This window comes from Scophthalmus maximus, chromosome 18 (assembly GCF_022379125.1).
Source record: "Scophthalmus maximus strain ysfricsl-2021 chromosome 18, ASM2237912v1, whole genome shotgun sequence".
NCBI lineage: Eukaryota > Metazoa > Chordata > Actinopteri > Pleuronectiformes > Scophthalmidae > Scophthalmus > Scophthalmus maximus.
The window spans coordinates 1,466,177-1,481,765 of record NC_061532.1 but is presented as its reverse complement, the minus strand read 5'-3'; the positions used below and the strand labels follow the sequence as shown (position 1 = coordinate 1,481,765).

Sequence of the window (15,589 nt, the reverse complement as noted above, 5' to 3'; positions counted from 1 at the left end):
TCTTCGTGTGTAAACGTGTATGAGTGTGTGTGTGCTTCACACACAGAGAGAGAGAGAGAGAGAGAGAGAGGGAGAAAGAGACTAACCCAATGAGTAATGACCATGTGTTGCTGTGTTGTGATTGTAACCATCTGCTGTTGGTGCTTTGGCACATGAGCATGTAAGAGTAGAGCTACATCGTGGTCGGGTACCCAAACAGTTCGGGGATACAGTACATCGTTGCTGCCTTCAAATGTAACTTGTGTGCTCATGGCTCATGGATGTGGAAAGTCAAGTTATGAGATATAAGTACTAAGTACCCTTTTTTCCTGGATCTTCAGGATCACCTCTCCATAACCAGTTCATCTTCACCAGTCTCGGGCTTCACGCGACCCCCTGCCTCGTCAGTCTGGTCCCCAGCTCCTTCCCCTGCCTACTGGCTATTCATCCAGACAAGCTCAGTCTTCCTTGGTCCCGTTCTTCAAACCCCCCATTTCCTTTTTTGCCCTCAACCTTCTCAGCATGACTAGCTCCGTAATATTCTTTTTTCTAACTACTGTGGAAGTGCTCTAGTGTTACTTGATTTTATTCATCATCAGAGCAAAATTGTGATTCATCCATTTTTGAAATTCCTGTGGTTAGGAATTTAAAGTAATAACTACAGCTAGGGACCACAGCTTTGAGCAACACCTGCTGAACCCCACACAGATGAACTGATATCAAGGCTAAGGGCACAGGCTAAAGATTACAGTCTAATAACAGAACTCTTCATGTCGTTTAACAGTTGTTTTTCCATTTTCTTATGCCCCTATTTCTTTATTAAAACTGTTTTAATCCTGTGAACACAGATTTATCATTTAAGGATCATAGGGGAATCGACAGAAATGAAAAAACCCAACCAAAAAACGAGTTAGGTCAAAAAGGTTAGTCTTTTTAAACCATTCAGTAACTTCCAATGAAATTCAACTAAAATATTTAACAATGAAGCAGGTAAGTTAGCTTCTGTGTTGCCAGTATTACAGGGTAGTGTTGAAATAGAACACACTGTGCCCCTGACACTGGTTCAAATTCAGCTTGTTGTGTAATCGTTTAGGTTTCTTCAAACCTTTGAACCTGGTGTTGGTAAAGGTTTAAAACAAAATGTGGTCTTGAATGAAGTTTTTTGTTTGTTGAGTTTTTAGGTGGTTGGTATTCTTCAGATATTGATATTGTTGAATGTGAGGATTTTAAATACATTGTGTTGTCATTGTCAAGTCTTGTCATTTAGGATATCCGGGGTGTGAGCAGGAATGTCCACTAATGTCAACTGTATTGCAGTTTTAACTGATTTCACTACAGAGACACTGTCCCAGAACACATTATTTTGTGAAGTACATTAGACGTTACACATATACATTTGCGTTGGCAGAAATCTAAGATTCATTTTGGTTTTCATCTCTTATTTTCTCTTATACATTTTCCCTTTGCTGACCTCTAGGTTTTGACTGTTATGGCACTGTTATCTTGTGCATGCACTAATATGGGTATTGCGATAAGACCACGTCCTGCCAATGATTTCATAGAATTCCTCTGAACTACTGGTGGCAGCAGTAGCCAGGACATGCTGCAATGCACCAAAATAGACAGGGAAGAAGAAGACTCCAAGCTAATAAATGCGGATGTAAAAATGCAGGATTGGAAAGGCTTAAAATATCAACTTTTGTAATATTTATGAGACATTAAATGTATCGTAACACTGAATAGACACATAACTTTAATTTGTTTCCGAGAAAACTCCACAGGACCCTTTATTCCGTGTTTAGGATTTAATGGCATTTAGTGGTTAGTTTGCAGATTGCAACCAACTGAAGACCTCTTGCCTCTCCCCCCTTTACAAGCGTGTAGGAGAAACTACAGTAGCTGACAGTTGACATGAAAATGGGAAAGGTCCTCTCTAGAGTCTGTTTTGTTTGTCCATTCTGGGCCCCTGTAGAAACAATTCAGTGGAAGGGAAAACACTCCTGGTGTAGACATAAAAGGCTCATTCCAACAAAAAAGGTTGCAGGTGATTATAAGGGCCACTTGTCCTTCAAGAGTAACAAAGGACATTAAAAAGCTGATATTCCTTTCATTTGTAAACGTAAGATAAAACAACTGCTTCTTACCTCAGCATTGTTAATATTTGTTTTGAAAGTGTTTTTTCATCTTTCAGTTTTCTATATTCAACACTTTTAGTTTGCTCCCCTATCCTGTGTGGGAATGTGCTTCCTAGCCTATCAGAGTCAATGCTTGAAACCAGCTGTTTAGTTTTGTAAGAGCATGTGTGCGATAAGAGTACCTGGTACAGTGTGCGTTCTGCTTCTTTCTGCTCTTACACTGTAATCTGCTGTGAGAGCTCACCCAGCTGTCGCCCCCCATCCAGACCTCCCACCAGTCCGCCTGTCAGTGCTTCCTGTAGTCAGAAATCACCGAGGCACGATGCCAAGGAGTTCTAGTAAGTGGAGTTGTAGTGTTAAAATTCGACTTACTGTGCCATGTCCAAGTTTTGCCTTCTTTGGAGCATCTGCCTGCTTTGTTTTCCGTATGACATGGCAGCAGAAGCTAAAGAGCTTTGTCTTCTGCAGTATGAACACTGAATATATAATACAGAATTATAATAATATCCCTCCTGTTGATGAAGAATCTGCAGCTGAAACAGACACTGAGGGTGTGCAGTTTACATTTAGAGGTTTAAGTTTATACTTTGTTTCTTGTTCTCATGCTCGTGATAACAATAGGTGTTAGGGGTTTGCCCTTTTTCTTCCTGCACCAGTACAGCCCCTGACGTGAGCAAACGCACATGCATGTTGTCCCACAACCTGTTTACGTATTCTCAAAGCGAACATGACGCGCTGCCTCAACTGAGACAACGGCTCTCTGCAACATGTCTTCCTGCATTAATCACCTGGCTGAGTGGTTGTGAAGCTGGACACCGGCAGAGATGAATTGCAGAGGATGTCAGGAGGAAGTGGGAGGGTCCGGCCACATTGAGAGTCAGAATGATAAATATAAAGGGTCCCTGTACTTGGATCCTAATCCTTCCAACATTGGTGGTTTAGTCTCAATAAGATAAGAAGATAATCTTCGTGTGATTTCATGGTGAGGACTTACAGCTGGACAAATCATTTGATCTCTCATAATCATATTCTCATCATGGAGATAGATTTGTTTTTCAGCTACTAAGATAAAAAATGACGACAAAAGAGTAAAAAGACAAAGTTTTGATCTAAGACAAATAAGTGAACAGGGCTAAGGAGGTCGAGCACGTTGCCCCCAAACTAGAAGGTTGTTGTTAAACTCTTCTCTGAAGACACTGAAGCCCCATATTGCCCCTGACGGCTGTGGCAGCAATGTATGAATGATGTGTGATAGAAACAGTGCTGTATATATAAGCACTGTATGAATGTGTATATGGGTGAATGTGACTTGTATATAGTGCTTTTAGTGGTCAACTCTGAACCGTTTACATGTCATGTTGAGCACTATGCAGTCTGTGTAACATTATTCTGTCCTCTGTTTAATTCTTAGCAGACATTTTTGAAATCTGTTTTCCCCAACTTTTTTAGAAATAACAGTAAGGTGTGTGCCCCTTTACAGTTTTATAACAACTAAGTCCCATTGCAACCTGCTCTTTTTTCTCTGTTTCATATCATTGTCAAGTAATTGTTTTGGAGGTTTGGCTTATAAAGAGATCACGTACATCTGGTTAAATGCTCATTTCTTTTTTGATTTTATAGAGTTAAACATGTACTTTAATTAAAATCAGAAGGGATAGTGCTCACACACTGATCTGCACCCTCCATTTATCTGAAGACAGCAGTTTGTCTTCCATCTACATTAATGCTACATTAAGTCATCTGTCCATGCTCTCCCTCTGTTGCCTGCACAAATGGTTCCATATAGGGAAATTTGGCACTGCTGTGAAGAAGAAATGTTCATGTGAACCAAGTGAAGATTTATGGCCACAGCTTTTACTTTTAGCATGTTTCTCATGACATAGTGCATGTGCACCAAGGCATGACTTCAACAGAAGGAGGTTGTTTTTGGCACATTTGGGGCTTAATCTCACATCCAAGGGACAGGTCCTTCTGCACTGAAGATATGACACAGTCCTACTCGCAATTAGTGACCTATTAAAAAGGCACGTGACTGAGATGTTTCTATTCTTCAGATGTTAACAGATATGGTGACTGGAAGATATGGGGGATGAGCAGTGTGTAGAGTTCTGATACAGCGTTACAGTGGTATATCCCCGAATATAATGAGCCTGTGATATAATTATATATTCCTAGACCAGAGTGCGCAGCATAGACCGCTAAGGTCAATCTGAATATAGAAGTTCTACGGAGGATTTCCTATTTCCTTCACCAGCTTGTCCCTAACTGTTGAGTTCTTCCTGCAAAGACCTGCTCAGCTTTGCCCATCCACTAAGATCACTAATATTGTGTAACTTTAAATGTAAATATAATAACTAATATTTTTAAGGCCACTTGGTCCTTTTAACATTTGGTAATGTCAGTTATTGGATTGAGGCTGATACTTTTTTAACAATTTGTATTTGGTGCACAATGAATCCTGAGACAGGTTGGCACAAGATCCACCCTTGAAACTGTTGGTTGAAAAATGGAAGGAGGCATTTCTCAGCCAAGGAGCCCTCCAAATGGGATGGCCCAGTCGTGCCGCTGTGAAGCAATGTGTCTTCAATTCAATTCTTCATTGGGACACACCTTTCCATGTTGTGAGTCCATTTGATTTGAGGCCACTTCCATCTGGTTTCATTCTACTGTCTCTAGCCCAGTTGGTTAAATTTGAATGCACAGTATCAAAAAGGTACAGTCATTAGGACTCAGGGGAAATCCTCCCACATTACATGGAGGGATTTGATCCCTTGCTGTTCATTCACAAACATTTAAAAGTAATAGGTAATGTTACCTTATGCTTTTGTTCTTCGTGGATACTCACTGTAGAAATTAGTACGGGATATTCACTGACTACTATAGAGGCGGTTGCACATTGAAAACACATCTGAGCGGCCTGTGCTTTGAGACCCAACAGAGACATACCGAGCACGTTGCAACACGCTTCTTCTCACATTCAAACACCTGTGTTGCTGAAGCAGAAACTATCTCGACGCGAAAACACTTGAAGACTTAAGTGATGAAAAGCTCAATTATACATCATTATTTGTGTTTTGGGGCCATTATATATTTGGTAAGCGGTTACCTCAGCTCAGCTTCAGGAGGTTAACAGAAGAAATGATCAGTTCCTACATTCATTTTTATCCATAAAACTAAAATGTCAAAACCATCCCTAGAGTCTTGTTGTTGGGATGTGTTTCCTTTCATTTTGTGAACCATGACTTGACTGTTTTTAATCGAATCCAGCTGGAAACACTGTGAAAAACAGCCAACGCCTATTCAGCTGTCTTGCCAGGGAGGATGAATATGATAATGACCCTGGACTTCTGTCTGATCTGATGCTAATGTAGCTGTGACAGTTCGTCTGAGGAAGCTGTAGTTGACCTCCAGCACAACATGGCAGTGACTCCAGTATGAACCACTTCAGGTTACCAGAGAAGCAGTTTTTTGTATTTATTATGCAGACTATTGTTTTTAATCTTTTCTCCTAATGATTGTCTATAGTTTGTATGCATTCATCTTGGTTTTCTGTTCTGATAAGACAGTGGATTTCTCCTTTACAGCCCCACAACGCAGTGTTATTTTTTGAACTTACACTGAGCTGGTTGATGGCTGTGGGATTAGTTTAAATGATTAAACATAACAAGCATCTTGTTGTGGCAACTTGTAAAAAAACAGGAAGGATCTTGATCAATTTCCCAAACAGGACACGGTATGTAATAAAACAGGCTGCTCAACGTGCTGTAACTTGGCAGGTGTATTCTTTTCTAGCTCCACAAAATAGGGATATTGGAATTTTTAATCAACCAATCAAATTGCACGATGCTGGGGCGGGGAGGTCCAGCTCATAGACTGGTCTGAACTGTGAGGTCAGTGGCCTCCACATCAGTGTTGTAGGCTCTGGTTCCCGCTCCGTGGGAATGGCAGATGGGGGTTGTTCCTGGGCCTCATGCCATTAAAACCTTACCTGTCATGTAGTGTTAAAGCACCGAGACATTTGGACTTTATACCAGAGTTTATAGTCCTTGATTTGGCTGTTTTGATTAATCTGAAGTAACCTGACCTCATGTGGAGATGGACTTCTTTGTCATAACAAGAAGTCATGTGCATATATTTTTGCTGAATATCATTTTCACTCAGCACCAAAGGAAAACATTGAGCTGAAGCTGATATTTTGTCACTGGATGTGAAACTGACAAAGTGACTGTACAGTTGAGCTGAAAATATTGTTTCAGTATCACTGTCATTGAGAGCCTGACACTCTGAGCGTGCTCAGAACAACAGGCTCTGGTTCAGCGAGGCAGCTGACGTGCCAGTGACTTGCCTCTGCCAGCATGAGATGGAACACACTTCAAGTGTGGTGGCCATAAATCCACCAATAGGGACTATGACTACTAGTCTTGAGTGTGTTTTTTGCAATGGACTGGATGTTGCTTTCCTGTCCCAACAGGACATAAATGACATTTTTCAATCAAGCAATGTGTCCCCAGCCTGACTTACAGCTGTAAGACAGTCCATTCGGGCAGAACCCATTAAGCTTGATGTGTTCCTGTTGATGCCTTTCAACCTCCTTTTTGCTCTCCAGTTCTTCACACGCTACCATGAGTTTAGCATACATCTGGTTCCTCTGGAGTTGGTGTAAACATGGTGATTCAAAACAGCCACAAGTAAGTATGTAGTGCTGGAAATTAAATAAAGGCTTACTGTTTATATCGAATCCCGGTTCAACCAGGGCCTTTCTGTGTGGAGTTTGCATGTTCTCCCCGTGTATGCGTGGGTTCTCTCCGGGTTTTCCGGCTTCCTCACACAGTCCAGAGACATGCAGAATGGGGTTAGGTTCATTGGAGACTCTAAATTGACCGTAGGTGTGAATGTGAGAGTGAATGGTTGTCCGTCTCTGTATGTGGCCCTGTGATAGGCTGGCGACCTGTCCACGGTGAACCCCGCCTCTCGCCCAATGTTAACTGGGATTGGCTCCAGCGCCCCCCCCGCGACCCTTAAATGGATAAAGCGGTAGACGATGAATGAATGAATACTGTTTATAGCTGTCATTAAATCTCTAATTATTAGAGACAAAATTAAGCCATTTGGAAATTATTAATGAACACAACACAAAAGAAGAGGGAATTGCAGTTTGTGTTCACCATAGAAGTTGAACTTTGTTTAATTTAAGTTCAATCAGAGTTGAATTGAGAGTTTGGCTACATTTACCTCTGTATTAACATCTATACCCCGTCTCAACCTCCACTTGCTTCACCACAACTTAAAAAACATTTAATGTTGCAGCTGATCAGTTTAAGATCTTTATGGTGATTGTGCACAACAAAACCTCGGTTTAGATCCCCAAAACAAAAAAGAGGGCTTTCCAGTTTTCTAATGTTAATTCAATTCAATTCAATTTTATTTGTATAGCGCCATATCACAACATATATTGTCTCAAGGCACTTAACATAGTGAGGTCAATATTACAATATTACAGGGAAAACCCAACAGATCCCACAATGAGCAAAGCATTTGGCGACGGTGGAGAGAAAAAACTCCCTTTTAACAGGAAGAAATCTCTGACAGAACCAGACTCAGTTGTGGGCGGTCATCTGTCTCGACCGGTTGGGGTGAGGAGAGAAATGGGGAAGAGAGGAGAAGTGGGCAGAAAGAGGTTGGGAGGAGAGACAGTAGGAGAGAAGAGAGAGAGAGGACAGTTGTACAACCGCCGCTGTAATCTCTACCAGACTGATACTTATAATTTTTAAAAAAGAAAGAAAAAAAAATACATTTATGTTGTTGTTATTATTAGTGATGATATTAATATTAATATTAATAATAACAATAATAATGATGGGTTTGGATCCTGCACCTCTGGGGTCAGAGATACACTAGGAGAGATAGAAAACACAAACAGGGTTAGTGACATGTACTGTAAACATATCGGGAGATGGGGGGGTAGTATAACAGTTGCTTTAATTTCTACCAGACTGATACTTATAATTAGTGAAAACTGACTTATAAATACAATGATGTTATTAATAATAATAATAGTAATATGAATAATAATAATGACGGGTTTGGGTCCTGCAGCTCTGATCTACTAGGAGAGAGAGAAAACAGAATTAGTGACATGTAATGTAGATACATGGGGGCAGAGAGAGAGAGAGAGAGAGAGAGAGAGAGAGAGAGAGAGAGATCAAAAAAAGTGGGAGAAGGAGAGAGAGATAAAGAGATAGAGAGAGAGGGAGAAGGAGAGAACGGGAGAGGGAGAAAGATGCTCATGATTTAAGTTCCCCCAGCAGTCTAGGCCTATAGCAGCATAATAAAGAAATGGTTTATTAAACACCTGAGCAAAGTGATCTATTGGGATAATATGAAACTATGAGCTCTGTAAGATATGATGGGGCTTGATTACTAAGGGCTTTGTAGGTTAGGAGCAGTATTTTGAATTCTATTCCGAAGGAAGCCAATGCAGATATTCTAACACTGGAGAACTATGATCTCTTTTTCTAGTTCCTGTCAGAACTCGTGCTGCGGCATTTTGCAGCCACCATAAACCACCATAAACCAGTAAAGAAGGTCGTATGATATTTATTATGTTAGTGATAATAACAACAGAAATGAGAGCAGCACTTGCTATGCTTTTAACAAATTCTAAAAGTAATAATTAAAAATAATTAAAATATTGATAATAGTTATAATACATTTAAAAATGTGTTATTCCATTACATTCATTTACATTCATTCCTTATTTGAAAGTTATTTTGTCTTGCTTTAATCATTGCATCGCTTTCTGTAGATTTCTTCTTTTTTTTGTTCAGTTGCTCTCACGGTTTATGCTACATACTAAGTATGTGGTTCATACTTAGCACTGGCCTGTGTGGTTTAAAAAAACACAACATTACATGGATCAGAGCAGTCCAAAAAGACCTTGACAAGTTTGAAGCATACACAGGTTAATATTTGACTGTCTGATCTCAGTGGTGTGTAAGTGTGAGTTTAGGTGAAGGTTGCCAGGAGATAAAGCCTGGAGCAGATAAACAGTTGGGAGCGGAGCAGCCCTTCAGTGGCAGCAGGAGGACCAATTGTCCGACCTCCTGCACATGACACACATCATCAGGCCACAGCCTGAGGGGCTGGAAGACAACATGAGCAGAATGATACGATGGCCTGCTGTCAGGCAACACGGTGGGGGTGTATCTCTTCAGCTGGGATCATTAATTCAGTGCCCCAAGTTATGGGCTTGATATTAAACAATAAGTCGACAAGATTAGACTAAGCCAACTAGATCGGATGTATTTGACTGCACTTCCGTCACAATTCTGCCATTTTTGGCACATGTTAAACAGAAAAGTGGACGATAAAGATACACCCACTGATTTCGTTCCAGCACCCCATCATGAAGGGTGAAGCGTTCATTTTCTTCCTTAAATGCCTGTAGAGAAACGGATTTATAGTAAGGATAGTTGCAGTTTACTCTCTTCTGCAACTTGTCTCGGAGGTAATTCACTTTGCAATTGACAGCTCAGAGCTCATCACAGACATCCAACATCTCATGCAGCAACATGGGAAAGCACACTGACAAGATAACATGATTCAGAGGCGTAAGATCAGTCTGCTCAGTGTATGAGCATGGAAAGATATAAATACAGTCCATTTACATGCCATTTGTAAACATCAGAGGGAGCGCTGAACCAGGACTTCTGCATTTTTATCTACGCCAAGGAGAATATGTGATTGGTTCGGTCTGGATAACTCCGAAGGTTATTTTTATCAAAGTTAGGTCTCGGGCCTGCTAATAGGTGATTACATTTTGGGAGGGATCCAGGTCAGGATTTTTTGAACTTGAAACAGCATGCAGGTGGGGGATTGCTCAACCTTGGCAAAGGTCTGCGCTCTCTGAGTGCTCTTGTGTTTTTTAAGTTTTTGAATTTGTGAATGTAGGGGCTGCCAGCAAAACACAATGTTAAACTGGCAAAGACCTTCGCCAAGGCCACGTTCAAGAAAAATAAAAAATAAAAAATCATGGATCTGCTCCTTCATCCAGATCCACTCCAAAATGTACTGGGGGCTTTCCACGAGTCATGCCCAACCCCTCCACTAAATTATATGGTAATCCGTTCAGTAGTTTTTGTGAGTACTGCTAACTAAGAAACAGACAGACAAACGCAGATGAAAACACAACTTCCTTGGTGGAGGTAAAAAGGATTTTTTATTTTTTTTATTGTATTTATCTAAAGTCACATTTCATCAGCAGTGCATTAACCTGAATGAAGGAATTAGTGCAAAACTTTGATTTGGCTTTTCCATCCTCCATCTGAAAGCGGGAACCAGTCAAACAAGTATTTCTGCAGATATTGAGTAAAGGCTCAAAAAGGGGCAGATCCAAACATTTAAGACGTGGTTTGCTGCCATGTCTACACGCTGCACTTGAAAATGGGGTGGACGAAAAGCTTCCCCAATCACCAACCAGCTCTGACACACCACCCCTTTTTGTCTTTCCTCTAACACAGAACATACCTCCCATTTATCATTTTTCATATGGACCTCTCCTAGCCACTGCAGCGGGAGGTCATTCCAAGCATAGTCCATACGATGTGTTTTATTCACAGCCATAAATCACTCTGTGGCTGGTCCCCTGACTTTTTCGCGGTGTCATCAAGGCAGAAGTTTTCTCTTCCTGTGGTGTGAGGCCAGAAAACAGACAAAGGACATGCGATACAATGTGGGATGCAAGCCCACCAAGAAATTGGCATTTATTACTGCCTCTTTCCCTAAAGAGCCTCCAATGGAGCAGCCCTCTATAAATGTCTTCCAGCTGCTTCAAGCAGGAGATGGAGAAGTGATTGCGATGCTATATTTTCCGCTGAGGCCAGATGTGTATCTGCAGCACAGTTACTTTGACCGAGGTGTTTGTAATTAAATAACTGCTATAAAGTCATACTTGAACAGTAATGATCTTACAATAATACCGATACCAATGAACTGAGAATAGCAGCGAGAATTTCCCAAGAATTTCCCTCAAGTGCTTCCTGCATGGAAGCACTTAGGCTTCCCCTGCAGGAATTCATCTAACATCCGTTTTCCTTGTTCTACTCATTTAAGGAAAAACTAGAATGGCACTCAGCAGAGCACATACTCCCACTAAGGCCCAACAGTCTCTCAAATTAAACCCCATTCAGTCCGCACCAATGGTCAATGAAGACCAATGTATTATTCCCTATGACAAATCTGTAAATGTAAACAACAAGCAAAAGACACCCTATCTCACAATGACAATTATAAAAAAAATTCCTTAATCCGCCCCTTGTCAGTATCCTTGGCAACATTTAGTGGATTCTTTCATGTCCCATGTCCATCAAGTTTCGTGGAAATCCATTAAGTTGTTTTTGCGTAATTATGTTGACAAACAAATGGACAGGGGCAAAAACATAACCTCCTTTGTGGAGCTAAGTAGATAGATAGATAGATAGTTACTTTATTTATCCCAAGGTGGGAAATTCCGGTGTAAAAGAAGCATGTATCACACAGCACACTTATATATATACAATATCTACACAAGTAAATGTAAAATATACAAATTGAAAAAAAGTGTATATTTTACATTTCTTGTGTAGATATTGTATATATTTTTAAAGTGTGCTGTGTGAAACATGCAGCTGTTACACAAATATATTGTTATACAAATATTGTTGTAAAAGATGACAAAACCTAATCAGATTCAACAGATGTTAGTGATCACACAACCCCATACAGCAGAAATATGAGTTTGAACCATAGACTATATAAAAATGGACCTAGTCACCTGGTCTGGAAAAAGAAGCCAATGTGGAAGTGCTTGAAGCCTGTATTATCTGGAATCACCAGCAGAGGGCCAACCACTGGTTGCAAAAAGAAGTCTGTTTTTATAGAAGTCTATGAGAAACTTTTCTTTCTCACTTGATTTATAACGTCATACATTTTCCTGAGGGGTTTATGGTCTTTCAAGTCTCCTTCAATGCAGCGTGATGTTCATTTATTAAATTGTTTCATTTAGAATCAAATAGGCGATACAGCACCATAGTGTTGATACAGTGTGATTGACAGCTGGTACCATCCAATTGTTGTATGGTTGCAGGTGTAGGTGGGCGCGCATTCGACAAGCACAAAAAACAAGGTCACAAACCAACGGGTGACGTCACGTTGGGTTGCCACTTGGTTTAAACAGGTACGGAGGTCTCATATTAAGTCCTAAAGCGGAAATCCACCAATGACCATTAATTTGATATTCATGAAGAATAGTGTTGGCTCTGGAGGAGCTTTGTTTATGTCATGATGAAAGCATGTGACATTATACTTGTCCCCTTTCTACCCTTTTTACATACTGTACACTACCCCAGACAAAAGTCAGTTGTGGAGAAGGTCCACTGGCTGACCTTCTGTTACTACTCCTTCAGGAGGGACATTATTATGAGTCCCAGCTATGTGCCAAACATGTTTAGCTTGACATAGGCCACAGCTTGTAAACCCATTAACCCTGCTGCTCACTCTGGTTCTTTTTTTTTTTCAGAAGGAGCGTGTGTTGCCAATATTTTTGTTAAGGAGACAACCGGTAGGAAACAAAGCTATGGCAGGATGTAATACAAGGCCAGCTGGGAAACACAAAGCTCTCTTTACAAAATGCTGCACTTTTACTTAGCTTTTACTTTTTTTTTTCTTTTTTACTTTTTGTCCTTTTTCTTTCTTTTCTTCTGCTCTCACTGTATGAACCAAACCAAACCAAAAAAATTGCTGTGCCTTGTGTGAGCAAAGATTGCACGTGCAGCGCGGTTCCCTTCCTGAACCTCCTGAGTCTAAAAATGTGATTGTAATTTGAGCTGGCTGTTGTTGGGTGGAGGTTCTACTGCAGCAGCAGTTTCTCCCATTGAGCTGCTCCATCATTACATATGTCTGCACAGATCCAGTGAGTCCTGTGTACAGTGTGTTCCCATCCAGCACAGGAAAGGCCAGTGGTGTATGTTACCCTGCAGGTTACCCACCACTGGAAGAAAAACTGTGAGGCGAGTTGTTGAAGCTTAACACCTCAAGTTGAGCTCCAGCTTTCTGCTTGGTGGAAGAAGCTGAGCTACAGTTAAGTTCAGGAGAAATATCTTCCACCGCAGAAAGTCGTGAGTTGTGTATTTCTCACAATAGCAACAGCAGTTTGTTTGAAAGAAACAAAAGAATTTAGAACTTAATACTGTACACATGGCCCCAGCGACTTAAAAGAAAAAGTAAGGAACCAACACATTCAAATTCCAACAAATGCTGAAAATGCAGTTTTCAGCAGTTAAAAAAACAAATGCTTGTTTCAGTAGTTTACCATTCCTCCAGGTATCAAAACTAATTTAGCCACATTGTGCACAGATGTGTTATAATTAATAGGGCTTTGACTTTATATTAGTGATATTTTTTAAAATTGTGTTCTAGTTGAAGCCAGTCTGATGACAATTGACTGTATTTACTGTATAAAGAATTTTCTAGTCTTAATGACCACTCAATTATCTCAGATTACACTACAAGCCTCATTCCCACATTCTTATATCGCTTCTACATCTAGTTTGGGGTTCTCTGTCCCAATCAATCAATCCAAAGATTTTCAGGTAAAAATAAGAACATTGCCAGAATTTTTTTTTCAATGAATGCAAATAAACGGTCATGTTGGTGAAAACAAAATACAAATGCCCTCATTTTCAGGTTAACTTATTACCGTCACATCATTGGAGAAAAAATGGAATCGTCTTAATTGAGAGGACAGACTCTTGCTTCTTTGGGTAAGACAGATGCCATTTATGTAGCTACAATAGCAGACTGTTGAATAAGCAGTGAAATGTCTGACAAATGATTTGAACTAAAGTTTCAACTAGACTTTGTATGGCCCAACCTTTCAATATCCTATGCCTATAATGTCTTCACAGTTTAGTTTAGCTATGGTGAATTTAAAAAACTTGGTCATAATTGTGAAAGATCATTGAATAAGAATAATTGACATTTCGATTGTTGGCTACACAAGGTTATGTTGTGTTTGCTAATACCAATTTTGATGAACTGTTTGTCAAAAGGAGATCAGTGCTAATTCATTTGTAGGGTTGTCAGAGGGTGTCTTTAATCTGTTGTTGTATTTCATTGAGTGTTTAGCGTTTTACCTGCATAATAGATGAAATGATTTTGAACAAAAAAACAATGTGGGAGCCGTAGTTGTACAATGCAGAAACGCCAGCATCGGACCAGGCGGAAGGGCGTCTCTGAAAGCTACTGCGCTGCATCCTCTGGATTCTCAGCTGATATTTAAAAAGGACTAAACCAACTCTTTCTTCTGTGAATATAGGTCAAAAGTTCTTCTTGGAAGGATTCTGAAATGTGCATATATACTGACATTCCTTGTAATAATCTAAAAACCAAAAACATTTAAAAAAGAAGGAAAAATGGTTTTATTAACTAAAGCTGTATTGTGGAAAAACACCCAGAAAGAAAGTTTCTACGACCCTACCACGGGCTTCTATCTTGAGGTGATGATATGGTGTGCGTTTGTGTGTGTGTGTTTTCAGTTGATTTATCAACACCTTTTCTCCTCACTTTGTGTTTGTTCCAGTGTAACAGTCTGCGTATTAAGTGGTCTCTGGTGTTAAATGAAGCCTGCCCTCATCCTCCATGTTGGAAGCAGATTTTACCCAGAGCATCGTTAGTCAACAGATTCCTAGAATGTGCTGCAGGAACAAGCTGTTTATTTGACCAAGCCAGGAAAATGGCCTGTCACACCACTGCAATATGAGCTTAAGTAAGCTTGTCCATTAGTTGTTTCCATTCACTTTGGTAAACAGATATCTCTCCAGCCAGCTGCTTTAATTCACAAATTCAAATGAAGTCATCAGGGATCCATTAGGGCCATTCTGTGCTTTACACACTTGGTAACTGTTTACCAATGGTACATGCAGCCCTGTTGGTATTTATGTAGTTGGATATGTGGAAACTTCAACCAATTAAAAAAAATATGAAATAGGATTTGATTAAGTAAAAGTGTGTATTATTACTTTTAAGGGAAAGTAAAGCCCCTTTCACACTGGCCAAAAAACCTGTTTAAATCCGCTAACACCCAGCGTTTTCTGCAGTGTGAAAACATTTAATCGGCATTCAGCCCCGGGTCAAATGACTCTGCAATAGACCTGGGTAACAATCGGCTTCACCTCCGATCGGCATTGATGTGAACGTCACACCCGGGTGAACGCTCTAATTTGCGCAATGACGGAGGAAGTGAAGGCTCGACTCCGTCGGTAACTGCTGTCACCTCACCAGCTGTAGTAAAGACACCTCTTGCATAGCTCGCTTAGCCTAGGTTTGGCTCGTTGGTGGTAACAACTGACACAATCCAGATCACCGATGAGGTTCAGAATGGGGCACTTGATTTCAACCCTTCGGCAGACACACACGGCCTCATCAGGCGGTCTCTCATT

At 40.4% G+C, this 15,589-nt stretch overlaps 1 protein-coding gene across 1 annotated transcript in view; it reads left to right on the top strand.

Annotated features, from left to right (window-relative positions):
• The window catches only part of slc16a10 (solute carrier family 16 member 10), a 40,390-nt gene that overhangs the window by 1,584 nt on the left and 23,217 nt on the right, over window positions 1-15,589 (top strand). The gene's annotated exons all lie outside the window — the stretch shown is intronic.